This window comes from Dasypus novemcinctus, chromosome 2, assembly GCF_030445035.2.
Source record: "Dasypus novemcinctus isolate mDasNov1 chromosome 2, mDasNov1.1.hap2, whole genome shotgun sequence".
Classification (NCBI taxonomy): Eukaryota; Metazoa; Chordata; class Mammalia; order Cingulata; family Dasypodidae; genus Dasypus; species Dasypus novemcinctus.
This window is the reverse complement of record NC_080674.1, coordinates 88,761,482-88,788,081: the sequence shown is the minus strand read 5'-3', so window position 1 is coordinate 88,788,081 and position 26,600 is coordinate 88,761,482.

Genomic DNA, 26,600 nt, shown 5'->3' with positions numbered 1-26,600 from the left:
CATATAAGTGACCCATTTACTAACAGTCTCTGGGAGCTCTCCAGCATTGTGCCATATCATCTGACACAGCAGAGTCAGGAACAAGCAGGGCACTTTCACAGCTCATTCATTCTGGGAAAGTGTTAATGCAACTCCCAAGGATTCCAACACCTTTGCAATAAATTCTGGAGTGGGATGAACCAAATCCCAGTTCTTTGGAGGGACCCATCACAGGAGAATCACTGCCACCAAATACCAAAGACCAAATACCAAAGACCTGAAGGGGGCCACAGCCCACTCACTTCATGCACTGTTGGGTCCATGGGGGCTGAAGATACACTCAACATTCTAGGAACTTCCTGCTGACTATGCCAAATGTTGGGTCTGAGCCCCTCTGCCAGAGTTGAGGAGTCAGGGCCATTTGCAAAGAAGTCATGCGTTGCTGTGGAGAGTTTATTCATATTGAGTTTATTCCATGCTCTTTTCCACCTTTCTCTTCTCTCTCTCTCTCTGCTCCTGTTCCTTTAAGCTTCCTTTGTTCTCTCTACTCCTCTGTTTACATGGGAGCTGCTTTTATGTTACTACTATTAGAATATATGATTGGCTCTTACAGTGGCATACCTATCATGTTACATATACTGATTAGCTGATTCATGGGTCGGTTGGATCAAGTGCATCTCTGGGAAGCTGAGTGCAGTTATGCTGTGTCACTGTGTCCCAGATACAGCAAAGAAGTATCCAGGATGCTTAGGCTGTTTAACTACTGGACTCTAGCGACCCCTACAGGGAGATTCTCATTTTGCTTCTTCCAGCTTCTGATGGCTCCAGGTGATCCTTGGCTTATGTCTACACCACTCCAATCTTGGCTGCGTGTCCACACTGCCTCCTCCTCTCTCTGTGTTCCCCCTTTGCTGTCTCATATAAGGATACATGTGATAGCATTTAGGACTCACTCAGATAATTCAGGGTAATCTCATCTCAAAAGCCTGAACTTAATTCCATCTGCAAGGATATTTTCTCTAAATAATAAATTAAAAAGCTCCTTTATGCAACTACAGTCTCCAAAAAAAGTTATTTTTTTCAAATATTGTATTTGAATATTTTTATTTTGTTTTGCATAGGGCAATAAAAAGGGAAAGAATATCCCTTTCCCCAAATCTGGAAGAAGTAGGTTGTTTTTGTTTCATGGCATTGGCTGTTGGGAACTGTAACACTCTCAGATTTCTACTCTTTTTTGAATGATCTTGTTTTACACCAGCTCTGGGGCCTGAATCTTTTCATATGGTTGAAGTCTAGCTACAGTGTGGATATTATCTGTTGTTATAAGTCATAGGGTTTAAAGTAAGATCAGTTCTCTTCAACAGTCATATTGAAACTGGAAACATGACGATAATAGCTGGTGAGGAGGGACCCAAATGGATGATAGTGAGTAAAAGGCACAGTTAAGGACAAAAGTTTAGAGTTAGGAAGCAGAACTAAGTGAGACCAGTAACAGATTGTGCTTAGTAGTCAAAAGTGTATTATTGGGGAAGTAGACGTGGCTCAACAGATAGCGCTTCCTCCTACCATGTGGGAGGGTCCAGGGTTTGATACCCAGGGCCTCCTGACCTGTGTGGTGAGTTGGCCCATGCACAGAGCTGCTGCGTGCAAGGAGAGCTGAGACATGTAGGGGTGCCACTGTGTGAGGGTACCCCACGTGCAAGGAGTGTACCCTGCAAGAAGAGACGCCCCATGTGAAAAAAAGTACAGCCCACTCAGGAGTGGCACTGTACACACGGAGAGCTGATACAGCAAGAGGATGCAATCAAAAAGAGTCACAGTTTCCTGGTGCCGCTGAGGGTGCAAATATACACAGAAGAACATGCAGTGAGTAGACACAGAGAGCAGACAACAGGGGGAGGGAAGGGAGAGACAGATAAAATAAATCTTTAAATCTTTAAAAAAAAGTGTATTATTGGCTAAGGTTTGGTTCCTTTGAGTGCAGAAGGCCACTATTCCTTTGGAAAGTTGGTGTTCCTTCATGTATTTGTGGCAATAACTCTACTCGTCTATAGGAAATGTGACACACACCTTTATATAATGAGATGATTTAAGGAGCTGAGAGTGGTTGTGCAATTACTTACAGTTCAGACATTAAATGTCAAGAGTCTGAATGAACAACAGGTTTTTGGAGTTTTGCTTCTTCTAAAATAACCAAAAAAATCTATACGAGTACTGCATGGCATTTCTATCTTTATCCTTTGAATATCTCTTTTATCTATCTCTTGATAGGGCTCCGATCTGCATTTCTTTATCTATGCAAAATCTTATTGCAGCTATGTCTGGAATTGGCACTTTTTGAATCTGTCTATGCATTGTTTGATTAATTGCTTCTGTTGGCTGGAATAATCAAGAATTTTATGTCATTCACTTCATAGATAGAAAGAGAAATAACTTCAAATTCACATCAGAGTTACAAAATGACTCAGTTAGACAGTGTCATAGAAAGGTATGTGCTGCATTGTAGAATTAAACATGCTCTCTGGCTATAACATCTTGGAGTCTTACTGTTTAATTTTCTCATGCCCACTGTTGTGTAGACCATAAGAACCCTCTCTCATTTTCACTTTTAATACCTGGTAAATTTAGATAAGTAGAAATTTAAATGATCTATCTATCTATCTATCTATCTATCTATCTATCTATCTATCTATCTATCTATCTATCTACCTACCTATCCACCTACCTATCTATCATCCATCCATTCATTCATTCATCCAGCTCACCTACATCTACATAGCTACCTACCTTTCATTGATCCATTACCTATCTTTCAAAAGTTATCATCATGACCATCTTTTTATCTAAATTAGTATCATTATTTTACATATATATATTTCTTGAGAATAATATGGAAGTAGCATGGCTAATTGGCTACTTCCCACAGAAAGCAAAATCAATGATTTGATAAGAAATGATGATAATATGTGTTTTTCCTCTAAACATGATTTGGATTAGCTATTGACTTTATACAGTTATCAAAATGAGCAATGATGTCGGATTGTACTATGCAATCCTTATTATGACCCTAGAAAAAATTCCTGAGTATGTATAAATTATACTTTATCATAAAAGAGCAATATTTATGTAGCTCACTAATCTGTGATAGCAGTTTTCAGCCTGTTTTCCTTGCAACCAGTTTATACGTTTTTTTTTCTGAAGACAGAAACAGATACATAATTTCTTAGAGTAGAGAATTCCTCTATCAACCCCAAACAAAATCATATAATGCATATAAAACATATCTCAATTAAATTTGGATTGTAATTCTTGAAAGAGTATTCAAATAAAATTCTAAGAAAAAAATCCTATCTGAGAAAGATAAAACTAATTTCTACTGCTTTTTTGTTTTTTTTGTTTTTTTTTTCCTACTTCTGTTTGCTTTTTTACCCAAAAGGTCTCTTAGCTTCTCTATATCTGATACAATTATTGCTATACAGTTGGCCTTCCTGAAACCTTAAAACATGACCCAAACTGAGAAATTTTTGATGTTTAACTTTAAAGGATTTCTTCTTAAAAGAGGTAATACAAAGTTTTTTGTTAGGAAAAATGAACTTTTTATTGTTAGGAGTAATTTACAGTTAGCTATTTCTGAAAGGGAAATGGTGCAGGTTTGAAATCATCTTCCAGCTACTTCTTGCCTGTGACATGGTTCCAGAATGATCTGTGCAAAATGAACATAGCACAATTATTTTTATCTTAGCTGCAGGCAGAAATCAGTAGCAAAATACAGTCCTCACCTGATCCTTCTTAAAGACTTTCAAGCTAAGCTTTTTTCCCTTGAGCCCTACCCTGGTCCTGCTTGACATTCCAAGGGTAAGGGTGCTTTTCAGAACTGCTGTGGCTGAGAGGTCCTCTAAAAGCCAGGTACCTGACCTTGTTTGAATCACTTCATTTCAAGGTATGTCTCTTGAGATTAACTTCTTTTTTGTCTTTATTTAATTTTTTAATGTTACATTAAAAAAATATGAGGTCCCCTTATACCCCCAACCCCCTCACCCCACTCCTCCCCCCATAACAACAACCTCCTCCATCATCATGAGACATTCATTGCACTTGGTGAATACATCTCTGAGCACCGCTGCACCACATGGTCAATGGTCCACACCATAGCCCACACTCTCCCACAGTCCACCCAGTGGCCCATGGGAGGACATACAGTGTCTGGTAACTGTCCTTGCAGCACCACTCAGGACAATTCCAACCCCTGAAAATGCCCCCACATAACATCTCTTCCTCCCACTCCCTACCCCCAGCAGCCACCATGGCCACTTTCTCCACACCAATGCCACATTTTCTTCGATTACTAATCACAATAGTTCATGAGTAGAATATCAGTAAATTCACTCTAATCAGTAAGTCTAATATATTCCTCCATCTTGTGGACCTTAGAATGGTGTGTCCACTCAACATCTATATCAAGAGGGGGCTTCGATTCCACATGGATGCTGGATGCAATTCTCGAGATTAACTTTTATTTCACAATATTTTCAGCTGGATTCTATTTTATTTGATTAATGTGTTAAAGAGTTATGGGGCTCTGTCTTTGGCTTCTCTGATTCCTGATTGTCTCTAGTGATATCATTGAGTTTCATGGAATATAAATATGATATGCATGCTGTTGACTTTCAAATCAACAGTAATACCTTCCTAGGTCACCAAATCTGTAGTTAAAACTTAACACAGACTCTAGATTAACATCTTCTATATATTTGATACCTTGACATGAATATCCATCAAACATCTCAACCTAAACATTATCCAAATAGAGTTCTTTATTTCCCTCCAAGTCTCTTCCCCATTTAAATGGCACTACCATCCATCCAGTTGTATAAGTCAAGTTTCTAGAGCAGTGCTGTCCAATATGGTAGATACTAGTTGAATATGTCTATTTAAATGTAAATTAATTAACCATGTTTTAATTATCATATTTAACACATTTCAAGTGTTTAATAGCCATATATGAGTAGTAGCTACCATATTTGTGCAGATGTAAAACATTTTCATTGTTGCAGGAAGTTTTTTTGGATAATGCTGGTCTAAAGTCATGTTTGACACTTGTCTCTCCCTCACCACATATATCAGGTCTTATCCTCTCTATGAAAATTATGTGTCTTGTTCAAGGAGTAAAAGGATGTGCTAAACCTGTATATATTTCAAATTTATTCACCTTTTCTTACATCTGAAATTGCCATATTGGTCCAAACCACCATTATCTTTCTGCAATAATCTTCTAACTTATCTCCCAGCTAATCTCCCTACAAAGTCATTTTCTACAGAACAGCCATCATGATTTATTTAAATTATAAGTTAGGTCTTATCTCTCTGTTGCTTTAAACCCTTTGATGACTTCCCATTCCTCATAGAACAAAATCCAAACTTATCTTGATTTTTTCTCACAACCTTCTGATCTCTCTCCACATATATTTCCCCTCACAAATTATTCTTAAACTACACTCACCCTCCTTTTATTTTGTGAACAAAACAGACCAATCTTATTTCTATTTTAGGTCTTTTTCTCTAGCTAGTCTAGCTACCTGAAAGGTCTGGTTTCTGGTCTTTCCATGTCTGTCTCCTTCTTGGCATTACACTCTCAACTTAGGATGTTATCCCCTGTCCAATCAAATGAAGAGAAGTCTATAGATCCTCTCTGGATCTGGGCCACATAACACTTCTAGTTACCTGTAGAGGTTTCTTTGCTGATTCCTTTCTGGTTTATTTATTTATTTTTTGTCTTCCTTCAAATAAATTTAATTTCCAAAAGAACTGGCACTTATTTATCTGGCTCACCATTTTATCTCTAGCAGCAAAGAAGTGCCTTGCACATAGTAGGTAACTAATAAGTGCATTCTGTATGAATGAAATAACTCTGAAAAGGAAGAGAATTTTTACTTATTTTTCTTTTCTATTAGACTTAAAATATATTCCTATCTCTCTTGATTTTATCTTTGAGCCATGAAACTGAAATGTGATGTGGTAGGTGTGGGGAGTTTAAGCCTTCCTACTTAAGATTAGAGAATTTGACAGTACTTCTTACATTTGAAAAGACTTATGAGAAAATTCATTTCCTTATTAATTAACTTAAAATTTTCTGAACCACAGGGTATTGTGCTAACTTTCTCCTGACAAATAATAATAATAATAATAGACATGATTCAGTATAACATTGCTTAGAAGTATTCACTTGGAGTTTTTTTCACTTTAATATCTATAATTTAATATCATATATTAATACAAAGTTCTGAGATATGAATTAAATGTTATCTCATTTTACATTTTGAAATACATATAATTTATGTTTATTGAGTGAGTTAACTATATAGGTTCCTTCACTTAATAACTGTGATCTTGTATGAGTCACTTGAAGTTCTTAGCTCCTTCAGTTGGAAAATGGAAATAATAACAGCACCTACCACTTAGTAGAGTTGTGGTGTTATTTAATGCTTTGTAGGCACATAAGCTTCCCACCGCCACCCCCAGCTCCCCTTCTGCTGTTTTTACTGTCTGTGTCCATTCATTATGTGATCTTCTGTATCTATTTCTCTTTTTGCCTTCTCTTCTTGTCTTTCTCCTCTAGGATTCATGGGGTTCTATCCTGGGGACCTCTGATGTGGAGAGAGATTCCCTGTCAATTGTGCCACCTCAGTTCCTGGTCTCTGCTGCACTTCACCTTGACTGTCCCCTTCATTTCTCTTCTGTTGCATCATCGTCTTGCTGTGTGACTCACTTGTACGGGCACTGGCTCACCACACGGGTACTTGGTTTACTGTGTGGACATTCAGCTCATCCTGCAGGCAATGGTTCACCACATGGGCACTCACGTGGGCACGCGGACACATGCGCAGGCACTAGGCTAACTGTGCAAGCACTTGGCTCACCACATGAGCACTTGCATGGGCACTTGGATCACCATGTGGGCACTTGCGTGGACACCTGGCTCACCATGTGGGCACTTGGCTTACTGTGTGGGCACCCATGTGGGCACTCAGCTCACTGCACAGGCATGCTTTCTTCTTATTCACCAGGAGGCCCCAGGGATCAAACTCGGGTACTACCATATGGGAGGCAGAGGCCTTATCTCTTCAGCCATACTTGCTTCCCCACATAAGCTTTTAATAATGAAAAGTATAATAATAAGAATAGTCACCCAGACCTCTATTTAACTTGTAATTTTTGTAAATTAAAATCGTCTATGAGGATATTTTTAGACTGTTACATTATTTACCCTTCATTCTGCATCTCTGATTTCTTAATAGAAGTTTTGAATAGGAGAGTTTAATTGAAACACAGCAGAGTTTGAAGAATTAGATGATATACTGTTTTAAGTGGGAAAAAGGGGGTTACCAGCATTCAAGAAAAACAACTCATTAATGTTAAGAACTTTAGCTATGTTATTATTACCTAATATTAAGGTATTATTAATGCTAAAACATTGTTAATTTTATTTTATTTTTATTAGTAAGATGTTTTCATTTATTTGCTAACATATTTAAATTCCCATATCCTTATAGTATCATTGAAATAATTTTTAAGAAATCCTGTGACCCATCTGTTTGGTTTATATACTAATTGGCTCTGCTTAAGCCTGTATTAGAATAAAAGAATACAAACATTTGCCTAAGTATAGTTCTTTTCTCATAAACAGAAGTAGTCACTATATTCATCTCATCCAAAATCAGAGACATGGTATACTTTATTTTCAGCCCATTGACATATTATTATTATATATGGTCCCTTTTGAAAACCAAGTCATAACATATCTCATATGTGACATTAGGTATATTTTAAGATGCAAAGAGTAATGCATTTCAGCAAAGTGTTGAAAATTGAAATTAGGGGCAGAAATTAGTATTGAAAGTATTGCAAAGAGACGAAATTTTCATCACATTCTATCACTCCATGGGAATGTTAATTTTGGTTGAGATGCTTCCTTGCTTCTCTTACCATGGAAGTATAGCACATTGTTTTCTACTAAAGAAAACTAGCAAACATTTAATCTTTCATTTCTAGATTTAAAATTTAGGCTTATATCTTCAATGCAGTATATTCAATAGTACTTCATTTTATAAAAACTCAACACATGCAAATTCAGGTATATGCCATTGGCAATTGAAAAAAATAAAGGCATAGAGAATTTTAAAAATTTAAATTATTCTCATGATGAATTTTGTTTACATATTTTAACTAGAGCATTTATTTGTATAATGTGTGATAGGTATGTTCATATGTGAAGTGCTATTTAAAAAATGGGTTCAATATTGTGCACAATTTCCAACTTAAATGAGGGGCCTTGGAGCTTCTTGGTCACAAAAATGGAGGTCCTACTGTGCTGCTAATATTTTTAATATATTTTTTAGGTTTTATTCTTAATAATGAAATTCATAGAAAAAGGAAGGTAAATGTATATATTTTTTCTTCTTTCAGTACTGTCATTCATAAAATTTCAGATGCCCTTTTCTATCCTTTCTGCATCAAAATTTTAAAGCATCTTATATTATGGAATGGGATAAAAGAAAAAATAAAGCCTGCCACATATAAAAATGTGTTAAGCCCTATTCTTGGGCAATAAATATTAACTTTAGGGCAGTCATCTTTAGATCCTATAGAAAAGCATTTTACTTTGTATGTTCCTCAGATTACCAGTTCCTCAGAATACCAGAACCAACTGGTGTTTGTGAAAATAGAAGTTTCGGTAATTCCCACTTATAAAATGATCTTTGAAGTTGGGTTATAGAAATTTATATTAAAAAGAAAACCCAAAGTTATTTATAATGTTGTTCTAATGTTTGAGAACCACTGATCAGTATTTGTAATGAAATCCATGCAGGTTTTAGTGGTCTTCGTGTAAGTAGCCCAACAGTTTAAAGTACAGTTTGATTTAAAATGGATAGAAAGAGCTTTACCTGCAGGACAGTAGGCAACATTATGTGACAGAGTACTATCTTTAACCCAAAAGGTATCTCCTATTCACCCTGTCATTTGACTTGGAAGTCCTTTAAAATCATTGTTTCAGGCTCCAAAAACTAAGATCAGGTTATAATTAAAATGTCTATTTATGAAAGGAATAATTTACAGTTATTAATAGTTGCCATAAATTATTTTGTTAAAAATGTTTCTGGAATATAGCAAGATCCAAAAGATTGAAACAGAAGTAGTTGAGTTTTATTGTGGAAAGTGCTCCGAGTTTCGAGAATTGACATAGTGCAGGCTGAGTTATTAATCAGTCAATTTAATTCCCAAATAATTCTTGGCCATTGTATTAGATATTGTGGTGGAGCACAGAGATAAGGCTTGTTATCTCCCCTCAAGGGATTTAAAGCATATTAAAGAGGTAAGGTACATTCCAAAATATCCATTATTCAAAGTGTAAACTACCTCATAAAAAGTATAAAACGTACAAAGGAGGCAGAGATTCTTAAAATGGAAAAGGGCGACTCAAAATATTTCTTGAAGGACCTAACATTTAATTTTGTCCTTTAAAGTAGTGGAATTTCAATATATAGAAACTCCAGGGGAGAACCTGATAATACTGGGTATAGATGTTAGAAGAGTTGAGTGTCCACTGAGAGAAATAAAGCTCAGAATAAAGAATAAAGTGAACACTGATGACAGAATGTACATTTTTCTTCATATCACACATATCTAAATATACTTGCCAGACACAAAACTATGAATTAAAGTAGACTCTGTTTCTAAAGAATGTAAAAAAAAATATGACAAGAGGCCTTTCTATAGTTTCTATATCCCTCAATAAAAAAATAAAAATTCTTGGTCCTGGCCCAGTCAAAAACACCACCATAGAGTAACTGAACTCAGGCAGCCAGTTGTCTATTAGGCAGGCATATATTCTGGTGGCTTTTAAAAGATTCATATTATTATTATCTTGATGTTGTACATCAAAAATATAATTATTTTTCTTCTTTACTAAAATAATGCCCTTTCTAGATAAAGCCTGACTGCTACAGATATGAGAGAAAACTTGAACTTGGCATTTATACCAGAAAGAATATTCAAAATGCCCATGAAAATGTAGCAAGCACAGGAACATTTCCAAAGAGGTTTCCAAGCTGCTCACCAATGATGATGACAAAATACAGGATTAAAAATTGTGGCTGTTATTTATCTTCATGACAGCATGCTGAGGTCTTGAGGATGACAATGCCCCCAGACAATCAAAAGGAGTTTTGAAAACTTTCCTCAGGACTAAGATAAAAGACAAAACCTGAACAGAATAAAAGATTGGAATCTAATCTAACCTCTTTAAAATCTAGTTTTTATCTTCTCACAAATGGACAAAGTTGATTTTGTACTGTTAGTATTGGAAATATGCAAGCTTTATGGCTGTAATTCAGTAAATACTTAAAAATAACAAAACAAAAAAAGTTCATTGGTATGATAATTTCCCCCATACTAAGGAACATATTTTAGTGATTTTTAAATTTAAAATGTATTACTTATGTGGGCTGTTTATTCTTAAAATTGTTCACATACTTGTAGTATAAAAGAATCATATAAACAGGAAGAATGAGTGTATAATCATTAACTGGAATTAGACATATAAACACGTTCAGAAAACTGACTTTGTGGGCAAAAAGAATCTAAAGTAGGGAGTGGAAAATCTACTACAGGAGCTGCCAAAAATGCTAGAGATACTAGCTTCTGTATCAGAAATATAAAAGGAAAAGAATTTTTAAAAAGAGAAAACAATATCATCTCTGGAGTAAAAACACTAATTTTGAGGCAGAAGAGGAGGGTCACAAAATAGCCTCACAATATGGAACATCTGGTCATTGAATCAAAAATGGACTTTAATTGGAACCAGACAGATGGCATAAACACTATTAGCACAGAGAAAGCTGTTACAAAGACATAGAGATCTAGGATATTGATTTTGGCAGTACTGTTTTTACTTTGCATTGCCAAGATTGTTATTTAAATTGAATGGAATATCAGAGAAGGTTGACCTCCATGCCTAACATTTATTTGAGCCTATTCTTTGCTCTTTTAAGTAGGAAGACATTTACATGCTCTCAGTTAATTTAAAAGATAGCTTGGAACACATCTTTTCTTATAGTATACACTTATATGCACATATTTTGGAGGAAAGAATATTGTCCTATTTCTAAAGGGTGTTTTTTTTTTTTTTGGCAAAGTGAGAATTTTTAAAAATATCTTTATTATACAGAAGTTAAACAATTTCACCATCCTTAGAGTTGAAAATAGGGATTCAGGAATAAATACTAAATTTTTAATAGTGCGTGTAAAAACAAGATAAGAAAGTCAAGCACAGTTGGACAACCACATGATAAAAATATTTTCATTTCTTTATCTTTGGTTTATCAGACAAAATTTAAAGAATTGTTACTTAATCACTATATTCACCTGACCATTTTTTAAGTATAATCTATAGATCCATTTTAAGTAGACTTTCTTATAAAGCATTTAGTAAAAAAAAATACCTGTAGATAAATGTCTTAAATAGAACTCTTTTTAGAAGCGTCCTACTTTATGCACCAACTTTATTTTGTTTTTTCTCCTTTCTCTTTTTATTGTCCCAAAGTTTTACTTTACATTGTTCTAAAATCTGTCTCCCTCTTACTTTCATCAAATAGTCCTGATTCTGTTTTCTGAAATAATCCAGTACAACTCTTTTCCTATTATAGATCAAAGTCTAGGTTTTTCTTAGATTCTTAGGGTATTACAGGAAGAATCAGCTTTATGAATAATTTTCAGTTAAATGTTTGAATTTACAAATGATAAAATGAAGCTGAGAATAATTAAGTAAAGACATGCATTAATTCTTTCAGCATTATTTTACTGGGATGGACTATTTGCGCACCTTTACCCTTACTTTAAAGTAAGGGATCTATAGATCCCTTACTCATGTCTCCTCCCACTTGCTTTTTGCAATATTCCCTATTAGTATGATGTCAGAGATTTGTCACATGGCCCCATTTGGAGCTTTGATATTAGACAATGGAATTTGTGCTAGCTTTGAAATGTTCAGTCTTTTCACCCTATAGAATATCTTTTAATCTTTTTAGCAATGTGATTTGAAGATTTTCATATGAATATCTGTTAATTGAACAATAGATTAAGTAAAATCAGAAAATCAGAACCCCTGAACAATAGCTGATTATTTTTGTTAAACACTTATAGTAGCAGAACAGAATGAAGTACATTAAATGAACTATTTCATTAATCTATGAGGTATCATTATTAATGCACATTTTATAGATGAGGAAATGGAGGAACAGAAATATGAAGGCACAGAGTTTAGAAGTGTGAAAAACAAAATTCAATCTCAGAAAGTTTACTCCCAGGCTTATGAGTTTAGCCATACCTTGTAATGTCTCATTTAGCTGATGATGATAACACAGATATGAGTCATTTCTTCAATATTTTATGTTGCAATTAAAACCATTAAAACAAAAACTTAAATACATATATATATATTAAACAAAAATGATCTCCAGCCTCTGCCCCAATCAAGAGGGCAGAATCAGAGTCTTCAAAGCTCTGTTCCCCTGTAGAAATTTAGAATAATCCATAAAACCTGGCAGAAAATCTTTCTAAAAGCTCTGGAATTCAATTAAAGGGATGCAAGAACAGGGAGAGCACCAAATCAAGAAAAATGCCAATTTAAACATGGGGGGATCTTATGGTGCCCTGATTGACTTCTCCCCTACCCCTCACCAGCTTGGCATAAAGTTGGCCTGTGATTTCAGTGTGGATCTCTGATCCCAGTTTTGGAAAGAGCAGAATAACTCTCATCATACATGGGAACATGTATGTTTGGCCTGATTTGCCTGGTGGTGGCCTGAAGGACTCAATATCCTCAATATCCTAGGGCTGCTAACAGAACTCTCCCACAGAGCACTGTGGGGAAGCAGTCAAGTCTTGCTGCCTGGAGAAAGTAATTGCTATTTGTAGGATGTACATAGCAGTACCCAGGTCTGTGAGGAAACTGTTTCCTAGGAAAGAGGGACTTTTGTATCCATATAAACAGGGAAATTCCTTGGGCCCACACTCATGTCCAAGTCAGCAAGCATGCACAGAAAGGACCAGGGGTGCCCTACACTTTGGCCTGGTGCTATTCTCCAAACTCACTGTTCAGATAAGCCCAGAAGGAAATCTAATCTTACAAGTTAATCTTTTGGAAAGATTGCGAGAGGTGTTTTCTTTCTCCCTTCTTTTAAATTTTAAATTAGCTTTGGCACTCAAAAAAAAAGCTCCGTCTTAACACTCACTGGATACAAGCATAAAGAACAGATGCCTCAGGGACTAAATTCTAGCTATAGCACATTAAAATATCAAAATGTTCAGGTTTCCACAAAAATTATGAAACATACAAGGAAACAGGAAGTGATGGCCCAGGCAAAGTCTAAGATTAAAAACATTACAAACCATCAATTAGGAGAAACAGACCTAGAACATTACAGGTAAAGACTTTTAAGAAACTGGTTGTAAATATGCTCAAACAAAAAATTAAAGGTAAACATAGACAAGGAAGTAAAGAAATCAGGAGAATGAGAGACTAAACACAAAGAGAATATCAGTAAAGAGATGGAAATTATGAAAAAGAACCTAACAGGGCTGAAGACTATAGTAAAAAAATAAAATAAAATTTTCTAGAAGGGTTCAACAGCAGATTGAAGCTGGGAGAAGAGAGAATCAGTGAATTTGAAGATAAGAAATTTGAAATCATATAGGCTGAGGAGGAGAAAGAGGAAAGAATGAAGAAAAATGAACAATTGCTGAAGGAACCTGTGGGATACCATCAAGTATATCAATATAAACATTATGGGAGTCTCAGTGAGAGAAGAAAAGGGGTCAGAGTATTTTCAAGAAAAATGACTGAATACTTCCCAAATTCAATAAAAGACATGAATTATATGAATCCAAGATTCTCAAAGAACTCCAAACAGGATATACCCAAATAGACACACAACATGTGTATAATTGAATTGTTGAATGCCAATGTAAAGGTGGAATTCAGAAAGCCTCAAGGGAGAAGCAACATGTCACATAAAAAGGAAGCCTCAATAACATCTAGTGCCAATCCTTCATTAGAAACCATGAAGGAAAGAGATAGAGGGAAGACATACTTAAAATGCTGAAAGCAAAAGAATGCCAAACAAGAAATGTGTATTTGGCAAAACTGTATTTTAAAATGAGGGAGGAATGAAGACATTCCCAGATAAACAAAAGCTGAGGAAGCTTATCACCTAGACCTACCCTATAAGCACTGTTAGAGGGAGTTCTTCATACTGAAAGGAAAGGACACTAAACAGTGTTTCAAAATGACATAAAGAAATAAAAATCAGTGGTAAAGTTAACCATTTGGGTAATCATAAATGTCACTATTATGTATTGTGTTGTTTGGTATGGAACTCCACTTTTTGCTTCCTATAGGTGCTAAAATACAAATGCATAAAAATAATGCCAAATATATGTTTCTGGACAGACAATGTACAAATATATAAGTGGTAACAAGTACAAAAAATGGTGGGTGACAGAGGTGTATAGGAAAAATATATGTGCAGCAAGGAACTCTTCAGATTGAAAGGAAAACATAATAGACAATGGGTTGAAGCTATGTGAAGAAAGAAATGTCTCTGGTAAAGATAATGATACAGGTAAATATAAATACAAGTACTATTGTGTTTTTGATTTGTAATTCCACATTTTACTTCCTAGAGAATCTAAAAGGCAAATGTATAAAATATAATGATGATTCATATATTATGAGTTCAGAATTAATGGCTTTAGATTCATAATGTATAAATATGTAATTTGTGACAAGAACTGTATAAAAGTGGGGGGAGGCAGAGGAATATAGGAACATAATTTATGTATGATATTGAAGTTGTTAAGTTGGTATCAAAGAAAAAGAGTTTGTTATAGATTTAGCATGTTATATTTAAGTCCCATGGTAACCACAAAGAAAGTATTAGAGAATATGCAAACTCACAGAGACAAAAAGTAAAGAACAGGTTACCAGGTTTGGGAGCCAGACACAGATGGGGAGCCAATGCAAAATGAGTGTAGGCTTTCGGTTTGGGGTGAACGGAAAGTTCTAGTAATAGATGGTGATTAATCCCACTGAATGGTATGCTTGGGAAGGGTTGGGATGGGAAGATTTATGCTGTATATTGGTTTCAATAATTAAAAAGGAAAGAAAGAGAGAAACTAAAGAGGTAATGACAGTTAAGAGCAATATGTGGTAATGGATGTGATCTAAGAATTGAGGAGAAAAGTCATAAAAGGACATTAATGAGACGTAAGAAAAAATTAGAATACCAAATGTAAGCTTATATGTCAATATTAAATTTCTTGAATTTGATAACTTTGTGTAAAGTTATTGTATAAATGAATATCTTTGTAGAAAGATACATAGAAATAGTATGTGTTCAAGGAGTAAGATGTATACATCCTTCTCTGGATTGTTCAGAAAAGATAGATGGATAGATAGATAGATAGAGAGAGAGAGAGAGAGATAGAATGATATTGCTAAGGTGGCAAAATGTTAAAATTGCTGGATCTGGATATCTTAGGGGTGGGGATATATTGGAGTTGTCTTTATAATTTTTGTATTATTTTTGCAACTGTCCTGTAAGTTTGAAATTATTTCAAAATAAAGTAATTTTATTTCAAAATAAATAGTTTTTAAAAATTGATCTCCACCATCCAGATAACAAAAATTAACTTGGTTATATATATACTAAGTATTTTTCTAGATAAAATAAATTCTAAATTTTGGTTTCTATCAGAAAATGGTGTTAAACACTGAAGTTCAAAGATAATTGCCAGACTTCACTTCTGTCATTAAGGAACACATTTTCTCTCTGTGAAATATTTTAACAGAGTAGATAACACACAGCCAAATTAGAATTTCATTTTCACTATTTATATAAGGTTATAAAACTTATTAGCCAACACAATGTCATAAAGCTCCATAATCAACATTGTCAATATTTTAAAAATTTGAGTAGATTATTATGTTACATATGCCACAAACTATAAAGGCTGAACATACTGCAAACTGCATTTTACTGCTTTGATAAAATAAAATGTACATAAGCTAATGCAGCATCTATTTAATGATATGCATAATTGCTGTTGTGCTATATGGTAATTAAGCATGAATGGGCAACAGATTATTATAATTCTACATAGCCAAGCTAAAATTCTATAGCTCTTGTCCTTTCTCTGTTATTTAGAAAGTGGTGCTGATGATTTTATCTGATACTATATAAAACTTATTCCTCATTAGTTGCACATCTTCCTCAAACCCTAGCTATTCTTCCTCACCTAAGGTCTGAAAATGATTCTTCCACTGTTAAAGTTCTATTAATAAAAGTCTCTCATCTCTTCCTATCTCTCTTTACATCTACACTTCACTCCTAAGATCTGTTTTCCCTTATATGCATTCTGCCTACACCTGAGAAACCAATAAAACCTAATTTTGAAAAGAATGGGCTATGGAATGAGAAAGATCTGGCTTTGACTTTAATCTCTGGTACTTCCTCAAAGGGTGAAACTGAATAATATATTTAACTTCCTGAATGTCAATTTCTTTACCTTTAAAGCAGGGGGTGAAACACATACCTGCTTGAATGTGTTGTATAAATTAAATAGCCAACAAGGATGTAAAGAACTTGATCTAGGTCTGGGCACATAGTTATTGCTAAATAATTTGTAACTGCTGCTATTATCTTTGCCTGCTGCTATTAACTTTGCCTCAGCTTGACTCCTTTATATTTTCCAGGTGCTGCGGAGTCAGAGTCTTTGTGGATCTGATTGTTGGATGGCCAGCTCACCAGAGACTGTGGAAATTTAGGGATTCTGAAAATGTAGTCTGGGTGTTTGGGATTGAGTCTGGGGGAAGTTACAAGGGAAAGAATTTAATTGTTTTATAAGGAAGGAATGAAGCCTGGTTTAGTAGTAGAGTGGTTGGGGGCTCTAAAGAGGAATACCATCAATTAAATAGAATGTTTGGTGTGAGATCAAAAGTGTGACCTCATATAAAGAGAGGTTTGGTCTTTGTCCCCAGCTCCTAATCTCTTGGATTTTCCTAGTGATAGAAACATTTTTGTTATTAGTGAGTGGTGGCCCCCTTGGATCACACCTGATAGTTTATTTTAATGGAGTGGCTCATGGTGAACTCTCAGGTCAGATGTTGTCAACCTGGCTTCTAGGGAAGAAATGGTGACTAGAGATTGAGTTCAGCAACACAAGAATTTGTCAATCAATCATGACTACATAAAGAAATTCAAACAAAAACTCTGGACTTTGAAATTCAGGTGAACTTTCCAAGTTGGCAGTACTCTGTGCATATTGTCTCACTGGGTAGGTAACATGTTCTGAGGCCAGGGGGACATGGAAGCTGCATGTTTCCAATCCTCCTAGACCTCCCCTTGTGAGTCTTTTCCTTTGGCTGGTTCTGGTATGTATCCTTTCTGTATAATAAAGCTGTAATAATAAATATAGCACTCTGCTGAGTTTTGTGAGTCATTCTAGTGAATTATAGAAACAGAGATTGATTTTGAAAAAGCCCCAAACTTGCTGGTAGAGTCAGAAGTCATTCAAGAAGGATGAGGGATTAGGAATCATTGATTCCTGGGTGGCCACAGTGGCACCCATGGTGTGGAACTGCCACTGTGCTGCAAGCAGTTACTGGAGGTAAATGTAACATGGAATTTAGAAATTATGGCTCCAACTCCAAAAAAAGGTAAAATATACAATCCTTTGTGTGATGTCTCATGTATCAGCCAGGTGATGGTACAGTTGTTTTGTCAAGCAAGCATTGGTCTGATTGTTACTGTGAGGCCATTTCATGGACTTAAATCATTAGTAAGTTGATTGCATCTATGGTTTATTACATCTGCAATCAACTGAAGAGATTGCTTTCAGCAATTAGAGATGTCTCCTCCAGTCACTTGAGGACTTTAAAAGAAGTGATGATTTCAGTAGTCAGAAGAAAGAATTTCCATCTCTGCTTCAGCCAGCTAGCTTCTCCCAGATAGTTAAACAAGGACCTTTATCAGAGTTCCAAGTTTGCAGTTTACCCTACAGAATTTGGACATGTGTACTACTAGTTATATAAGACAATTTTTATAAGAATCTCATAATATCTTCTGTCAGTTCTGTTTCCTTAGAGAACCCTGACTAATACAGCTTGGTTATTGGTATTTGTAATAACTAAAATGAAAGTAAGTAAAAGTGTTGGAGTAGATCCTGATGATGGCCTAAGATTAGATTCTGGCCAGCCCTAAGTACTACTTCTGGCTCAGAGCCATTTCCAAAGGGAACAGTTCTGCTTAAACAACAGTCAGCAAAGAAAGCTAGACTGATTCCCAAGACAATGGAGAAAAATATGGGGAAGAGTCAAAGGACTCATTCTAGCAAAGTGGAATCCTTAAATGGCTATTAAGAATAGGGATGCAGAACATTGTGAATGTAATTAACAACACTGAATTATATATTTAAATGTGGTTAAAAGGGGAAATTTTATGTTTATATATGTTACTAGAAAAAAATAATAAAAAAGAAATGGGATGAATAAAGTGGACCAAAGGAGTCTGAGCTAATACCCCAACAATGAAGGGCCCTAAACAAATTTTTATTCACCCTAGTTTGGAAGAATTCAAGAGACCTGAACTTGAATGACCTGGAATGATGGTTCCACAATCAAATCAGTACAAGGATTTAAAAAAAGGTTAGGTTGCCATGACTTGACCCCATGTTTTTGTGTGGGAAAAATGATCAGAGAGGAAAAGAAGTATCTGAGACTCCTTGACATGGACTCCGTGCACTGTAATTCCCAAATCTGCTGGTAAAGTTCTAAAGGGGACTACATTTAGATTGGGAGGTATAACAGTTTGATTTGGTTATGAATTCCAAAAAGAGACATTGGATTATATTTGTAATCTGGCTGTATGTGGGTATGATTAAGTTATATTTAGGGCTTTGATTGGGCCACGTCATTAGGGTGTTGAGTTCCCACCCCTTGGTGGGTGGGGACTCACAGATAAAAAGCATGGCAAAGGATAGAGTTGAGGGTTTCTGATGTTGGAGTTTTGTTGTTGGAGTCTGATGTTTAAGTCTTAAGCTGGAGCCCTGGGAAGTAAGCTCACAGAGGAAACAGAAGCAGGCCAGGAAAGAGAAGCAAACCCCTGGAAGAGAGGACCTGAGCCAGGAGAACACAGTAATAGAGATGCTCTTTAGACACAGCAAAATTCCAGGGAGAGAGACAGAGCCATTTGCTTGATAGTCTACAGCTGACCTTGTGGAGAGGCAAGGTCTAGAGAACCTCATAGTCTATAGCTGACCTTGTAGAGAGAGGCAAAGTCTAGAGAGCCTCCTAGTCTACAGCTAATCTTGTGGAGAAAAGAGAGGAGTTGAGCCCAGAGGAACCCAGGAAGCCTGAACTCTCACAGGTCAGCAGCCATCTTGCTCCAACATGTAGCAATAGACTTTGGTGAGGGAAGTAACTTATGCTTATGGGCCTGGTATCTGTAAGCTCCTACCCCAAATAAATATCCTTTATAAAAACCAATCAATTTCTGGTATTTTGCATCACCACCTCTTTGGCTGAATTATACAGGAGGATATAAAATAAATGGATTGATGAGATTAAGATGAAACTATGAATGAAAATTGGAATGTTTAAACGGAGTCTGTATGAAGTGATTGAATCTCTTTTACCTAAATGTTTCATGAAGATGCACATTGTGTCTGACTGGGAATGTTTCCCCTACTTAGTATTTATTGTAAAACAGAAGGCCTGTAAGTCTGCCCTTAGATCAGCCTTTATTGGGCATGCTAAAGGAAGAACCAACAAGAAAGGTTGAGGCCACACAAGTTGTAAGTTTGAAAATATCTGGTGTACAAAACATGCTAAAAACCAGCATTTGGGCAGACCATTTGGATATTAGAGGACATGTATTCCACATCTGGGAATATTGCTAGCTCCAATTCATAAAACTATTTGAGAAGTCTTGAAGTCTGCACACAGGCTTATGGTGAAAGCCTGTGAGTACCAGTCAGTAAACACTGCTGGGGTTTTAGACCAGAATGTTTGCACTTGAGATAAACTACTAGATTGGATTTTGACTGAGATTGCCCCTATGACTGAAGGACATAAAATAAACTTGAAACCTGAAATACCCAAAATGTTTTGGGTGATGTCAAGGAAATGCTTTAAGGGGGAGAGCAGTGCCCAGAAGATTTCTAAAATCAAAAGGAAATGGTTTATATAGGAACATGCTACTGGGGAATTCAAGGAAGAACTCAAGAGCAGGGACACTTTTCCCCCCTAGCGTCAACTTTGGAATCATCTTAAAGAGCTGCTATACCCTACTGGCACTTGGACACTGTTTTATAAATAGCTCTTGATTAATTAACAAATCGCTGCTTGGTTTATGGATGGAAGTTCAAGATGAAGAGATAGCATCTTGTTTGGAAGGCAGCTACTCTGATCAAAGAATATTTTTTAAAAATTAGCTTAGTTGCTCTGTTGTATGCTGTTTTTCCCATGTTGTGTTTTCACTGACTCATGAGTAATGGGTCAGGCAGAAAGGCAATAGAAAACTGGCTTATTTAAGAGATGTCTATATGGGAAATGGTCCTGTGGAAATCACTGTTGAAATTTGAGGAATATATTAAAGTAGAATATGCAGATGCCCTTCAGAAGAAACTCCTTCCAGGTTCAGAAGGTATTGGATCCCATGAGTAGATATTCTTTTGTGTGTGCTTGAGGGGCCATCTGAGTGGACACAGGGGGCTGCAGCAATGCAGAGATGGACCAAATTACATACTACTATTTCACCCTTAGAGGCTCAAAACTTCAATTTTTTTTTTTTTTTTTTTGGCCAACCAGAGAGACAGAGATTGCAGACAGTTATGGGAGAAATTTCCTGGGAGGGAGGTATCACATATAGCTTGCAATTCATACAGATATCCTTAGCCCTGATGAGGGTGCAAATGGATCCTGATAGGAATAGTCATTTTGGACTGGGTTTTGCATACCAGTAAAGATCAAAATACTTTAAAAGTACTAGAATAGAAAATAATTTACCAGCTTTGACCACTGAGTCACATTTCTTTAGATAAAGGAATATACTTTATAGTCCATAATATCTAATGGTGGGCAGAAAGATATCATCCTCTGAGTAATGGTTATGTAGAGGATTAGAACATTAGAACAAACAAATGAAACATTTGTTGTCTGAAATTGGGGGAGGTAAAGGCAAGAAGGACTGGCTTAAATGCCTTCATGAATGTGTGCTCACATCAACTAAGGAAAGTTAAGGAAGAATCCCCACTAGAGAGATTTCTTTACTTCTTTAGGGACTCTCCTGAGGAAGGGATGGTGGAGAATGCTGGTATGATGATGCAATTCTTACTACAGAGGGAGGATGCAGGTTTGATTACACAATTTTTCCCATGGGGGAAGGTGATGGTGTGACTAAATCCTTTTTCTTCTCTCCCTATATCATCTCAAATTTACTTTTTCCTACCTGATGCAGTTCTCCTAGGATGAGGGCTGCAATTGCAGATGTTGGAAGCAGGGATAATCTGTAAGCAAAAAAACTGCAACAATACCTTATATCTTTTATGTCAGAATTCCTGAAGATCAGAGGGGGTGCCTTTACTCTACCTGACAAAATTGGGGTTGACAATGAATCCAGCTATATTGCCTAGGAGTAGAAATAACCCACTAGGTCTGTACCTATATAGCCTTAACCTATTAGCAGAGCTGAATTGAGGGAAGGTCTTGCTAGAGGAGTATTGCTGCTGGCAATCTAGACCAGCAGAGTGGTTGGACATAACATCTCTTCTAAAAGCAGAAAAGTTTGGGTATAAATGGAGAGAAAAGGGAATGGTAGCTAAGCTTAAAAGAATGAATAAATGAGTATGTGATGAAGAAAATCCAGTATTACATTAATGGTCAAAACAAGAAATGATACTATCTCTAAGCTCAATTATACTAGATGTCTAAAAGATTGAAGCCCTATGTTGTTAATATAATGATAGACTAGACTAATTGTTAATGATAAGTGAGATTCTAGTAATGTGCCAGAATTTCTGTTTTACCATTTTTAGGGTTGTATCTACTAATATGCCATAACACTGATATTGTTGGTAAGATTTTCTTACTGATATTGATAGTCAATTGTATTGGGAACTTGAGTTAAAAGTCTCATATATGCCACAATCACTCTTCCAAATGACCATTTGCTAATTTAAAAAGTCCTACTAACCAATTGTGGTCAACTGTTTATATTATATTTTTGTACCTCAATTATAACAAATGTACCTGGAACACTTAAAATGTGATAAATAAGAGAAAAGGGAAGAAGAAGAGGGGTTGGGTATATAGGAATCCCCTATATTCTCTCTGTCTTTTCTGTAACTTAAGCTTCTTTGAAGATAAAGTGAAAAAAATAAAGATACTGGAAGAAAATACAGAAGAAATTGTCACTGTACATAAAAGATAACAGATCTTATGGTGATTGAACCAAAAGATGTTCTTATGGCAACATTGAAAAAAAATTTTTTGTACCTTATCTATTTATTTATAGCTTTATTTTTTATTTTTACTTTTTATTCTTAAATTTTTAAAATTACTATTATTATTTTATAATTACTATTTGTTTATCTTTTTGGCTTGTTTTTGGGGAGGTTTTGGATTGCAGATGGGTCACAATTGTGGTAGGGGAGGATCAACTGTTGCAGGGTGTCAGTGATGAGGTGATGTGTGGGGAGGGGTGCCCCTGGAGCATGCCTCTATGACATATGAATATGCTTAAGTGGACTTAGGGTAAGTAAAACTCACACAATAACCAAAGAATATTAAATTCCCATCCTAGGAAATCCTGCTACATTCTCTAAAAGAGGAACAAGAATCCACCAAGTACATGGGCAGTGCTAGCAAAGGAGGACGGACCATTACACTAGACCCTTGATATTGATGGTTATAATAATGAACCTTTTCTGGAGAAATTGAAACTTAGCCTAATATTATATATTGCCTAAGAGTTAATTCCTGAAAGCCTCCTTGTTGCTCAAATGTGACCTCTCTCTAAGCCAAACTCAGCTTATAAATGCAATTACTTTCCCCTCAAGATGGAGAATAGAGAAGAGCCTGGGGAAGAGCCTCCTTGGCATTGAGGAATTATTATCAAGCACCAACTAGCAATGTATCTGGAATAAGGCCTTGAACAAAAGGGGGAAATATTAAACACAAATGAGTTTTTATGGCTAAGAGATTTCAAAGTGAGTCAGGAGGACATTCCAGAAGTTATGCTTACACATATCTCTGCAGAATCTCATTGACTGCCACAGTTAACAGTGCCGCAAACAGCAGGGGTTCCTGAGGGCTCTAGAGACATCTAGACACTATAGGCAGGGCTGACAATCAGGAAATCTGCTTGCCATCAGTGAACTTCACTTTGGAATATATGTTCCTCAATATAACAGAATTAGATTCATTTATAATTTCCCTACACACAGCTCTTCTGCCCCTTTTATTTGAACCTAAAATTTGCACTATACTCATTAAATATCTGTCCCCGAGACTTAAATTTTCAGTATGTTCATATACAGGTTGAGCCCTGAATTTCAGCAGAGTTGCAACCAGCACCTACTCTTCAGTTCATTGGACTTGTCCAGGACAACTAACAAAAGGATGATGATGGACAACACTCATCCCGCCAAACAGAGCATATCTACAACTCTAAGCAAAACAGATCCATCCATCTGCCCCATGGGATCTAAGCCCCCTCTCAATCAGAAACTGAGTGGGCATCATAATCCTAAAATTCTCAAGATTGAGGAATGAACAAACATAAGGGGGTGATGCAACAGTGGACATAAGTAGATCTATGATTATTCTAGCATGGAAGACCTTGTATAACAGATATAAAAACAGTGGCCACCATAGGTTCTGAGGAGAGGGAGAGGGAGAGAAAAGAATAGGGGTAACGTGGTATACATTGGGAACATTAGAATTGTCCTGTGTGACATTGCAATGTTGGAGCAAGGTCATTATACATTTTGTCAAAACCTATAAAATTGTGTGATGGAAAGTATAAATTATAATGTAAACTACATTCCATGGTTAGTAGTGGTGCTTCAAAATGTGTTTCTCAATTGTAATAAATGTACCAAACTAATGAAAAATGTGGTTAATTTGGGAAAGTGTGGGAGAGGGATGGGTTGAGATACATGGGAATCCCCTATATTTTTGATGTAGCATTTATGTAATCTAAAACTTCTTTAAAAATAAAAAAAAAATAACTGAAACAAAAGTCCTGATAAAGCCAAGTGATGATCTCTTTAATAAGGAATTTGGCCTCATCAAAGAGAAGTTTGGTCTTTGGCTTTGGTTCCTGGGGGTAAAATAAACCCCTGGAATTTCCTGAATGATAGGAATGTCTTTTTTATTCTTGGTGGGCTCCAATACTGATAGTTTATGTTAATGTGGTGGCCCATGCTCCCTTTTGTGATATCAGCACAACTTCCAAGGAGTGGGGGATGGCTGCTGGAGATTGAGTACAACCTCCTGTGCAATGATTAAATCAATCATGCCAGTGTAAGTAAATTCCAATAAAAAGTCTGGTAACCAAATTTGGGGGAACTTCCTTGGCTGGCAATATTCCATGCTTTTGTGACACGTCAATTATGGGAGGTAACACATCCTGAGAATTATGGAAGCTTCATGTTTGGAAACCTCCCAGACCTCCCACTATGTATTTTCCTCTGGCTGGTTTAATTTGTATCCTTTCTCTGTAATAAACAACCATGAGTATAATAGGTTTCAGTAAGTTCTGTGAGTCTTTCTAGTGAATTTCTCAAATCTGAGGGTGGTCATGGGAGCCCCCCAGTTTGAAGTCAGTTGGTCAGAAAAGACGGTGGTCTTAGGAACCTCAGGAATTGTGGCTGGTATGTGAAGTGAAGGCAGTCTTGTAGGGACTCTTTCTTTTGACTGTGAGGTTTGACTAAACTCCTTTGTGGTTGGGTAGTTTAGTCCCAACTAAATGTGGTTGGGCATCCATATACAGTAGTCTAGAAACTGTAGAAATCACTTGAGTGATGCTATACATTTTCCAGCTCCCAACAACTTCTGACAATAATACCATAGATACTATATCCAGGTCATTTCCAGAATCATTACTTTTCTTACCAAAATTGCTTATCTAAAAAGAATAAATTAGATTGAGTCTATAAAGAACCCTAGAAATGGTCATAATATATATATTTTTAATTTTATTTATTCATTTTTTAAAAAATATTACATTAAAAAAATACGAGGTCCCCATTCACCCCCACTGCCCTCACCTCACCACTCCCCCCACAGTAACACTCTCCCCCATCATCATGACACATCTATTGCATCTGGTGAGTACATCTCTGGGCATCACTGCACCCAATGGCCTGTGGTCCACACCATAGCCCATACTCTCCCACATTCCATCCAGTGGGCCATGGGAGGACATATGATGTCTGGCAATTGTCCCTGCAGCACCACTCAGGACATCTCCAAGTCCCAAAAATGCCTCCACATCTCATCTCTTCCTCCCATTCCCCACACCCAGCAGCCACCATGGCCACTTTCTCCACACCAATGCCACATTTTCTCGATTATTAACCACAATAGTTCATGAATAGAATATCGTTAAGTCCACTTTAATCCTTACTGTATTCCTCCTTCCTGTGGACCTTGGCTTGGTTGTGTCCATTCCACATCTATGTCAAGAGGGGGCTTAGATTCCACATGGATACTGGATGCAATCCTCCTGCTTTCAGTTGTAGGCACGCTAGGGTCCATGGTGTGGTGGTTGACATTCTTCAACTCCATGTTAGCTGAGTGGAGTAAGTCCAATAAATCAGAGTGTAGGAGCTGAAGTCTGTTGAGGCTCAGGGCCTGGCTATAACATTGTCAGCCCAGGGATTCAGATACCCTAGATATATCTTAAACCTCAGCACCAACTACAATTCCAGTAAAGTAGCATGAAAGGCTTGTGAAAAGAGATCACATCTGAGTCCAGCTCCATCATGCAGAAACACCTGCTCCAAAGAAGGGCCAACTGACATGGCAGTGAACTCCATCTGCCATGACCATAGAACCTGTGGGTCTCTTTAGCCCTCAAAAGAACCAATACCTGGGGTTGTATCTACTTTATCTGTCTCTGGGACTCTGCTCAGGTGTGCATAAGGGCAATCCTTCTGACAACCTCCAGACTCTTTTTTAGAGACTCATAGCTATATAAACTCATTTGTCCTTTCCATTTCCCCCTTATTTTAGGTCAAACAGCATTTTTAACTCCTGTTATTATATGTAGACAGGGGTATTCTGCTGGTCTGCATTGAACTTTAATTTAAGGTCATTTTCTAGTTACGTTATCAGCTGGTACTTGGTAGTGAAAACCTCGATGCCAGGGAGGCTCATCCCCGGGTGTCATGTCCCACGCTGGGGGGAAGGCATTGCATTTACATGCTGAGTTTGGCTTCGAGACTGGCCACATTTGAGTAACACGGAGGCTGTCAGGAGAGAACTCTTAGGCACAGTGCTG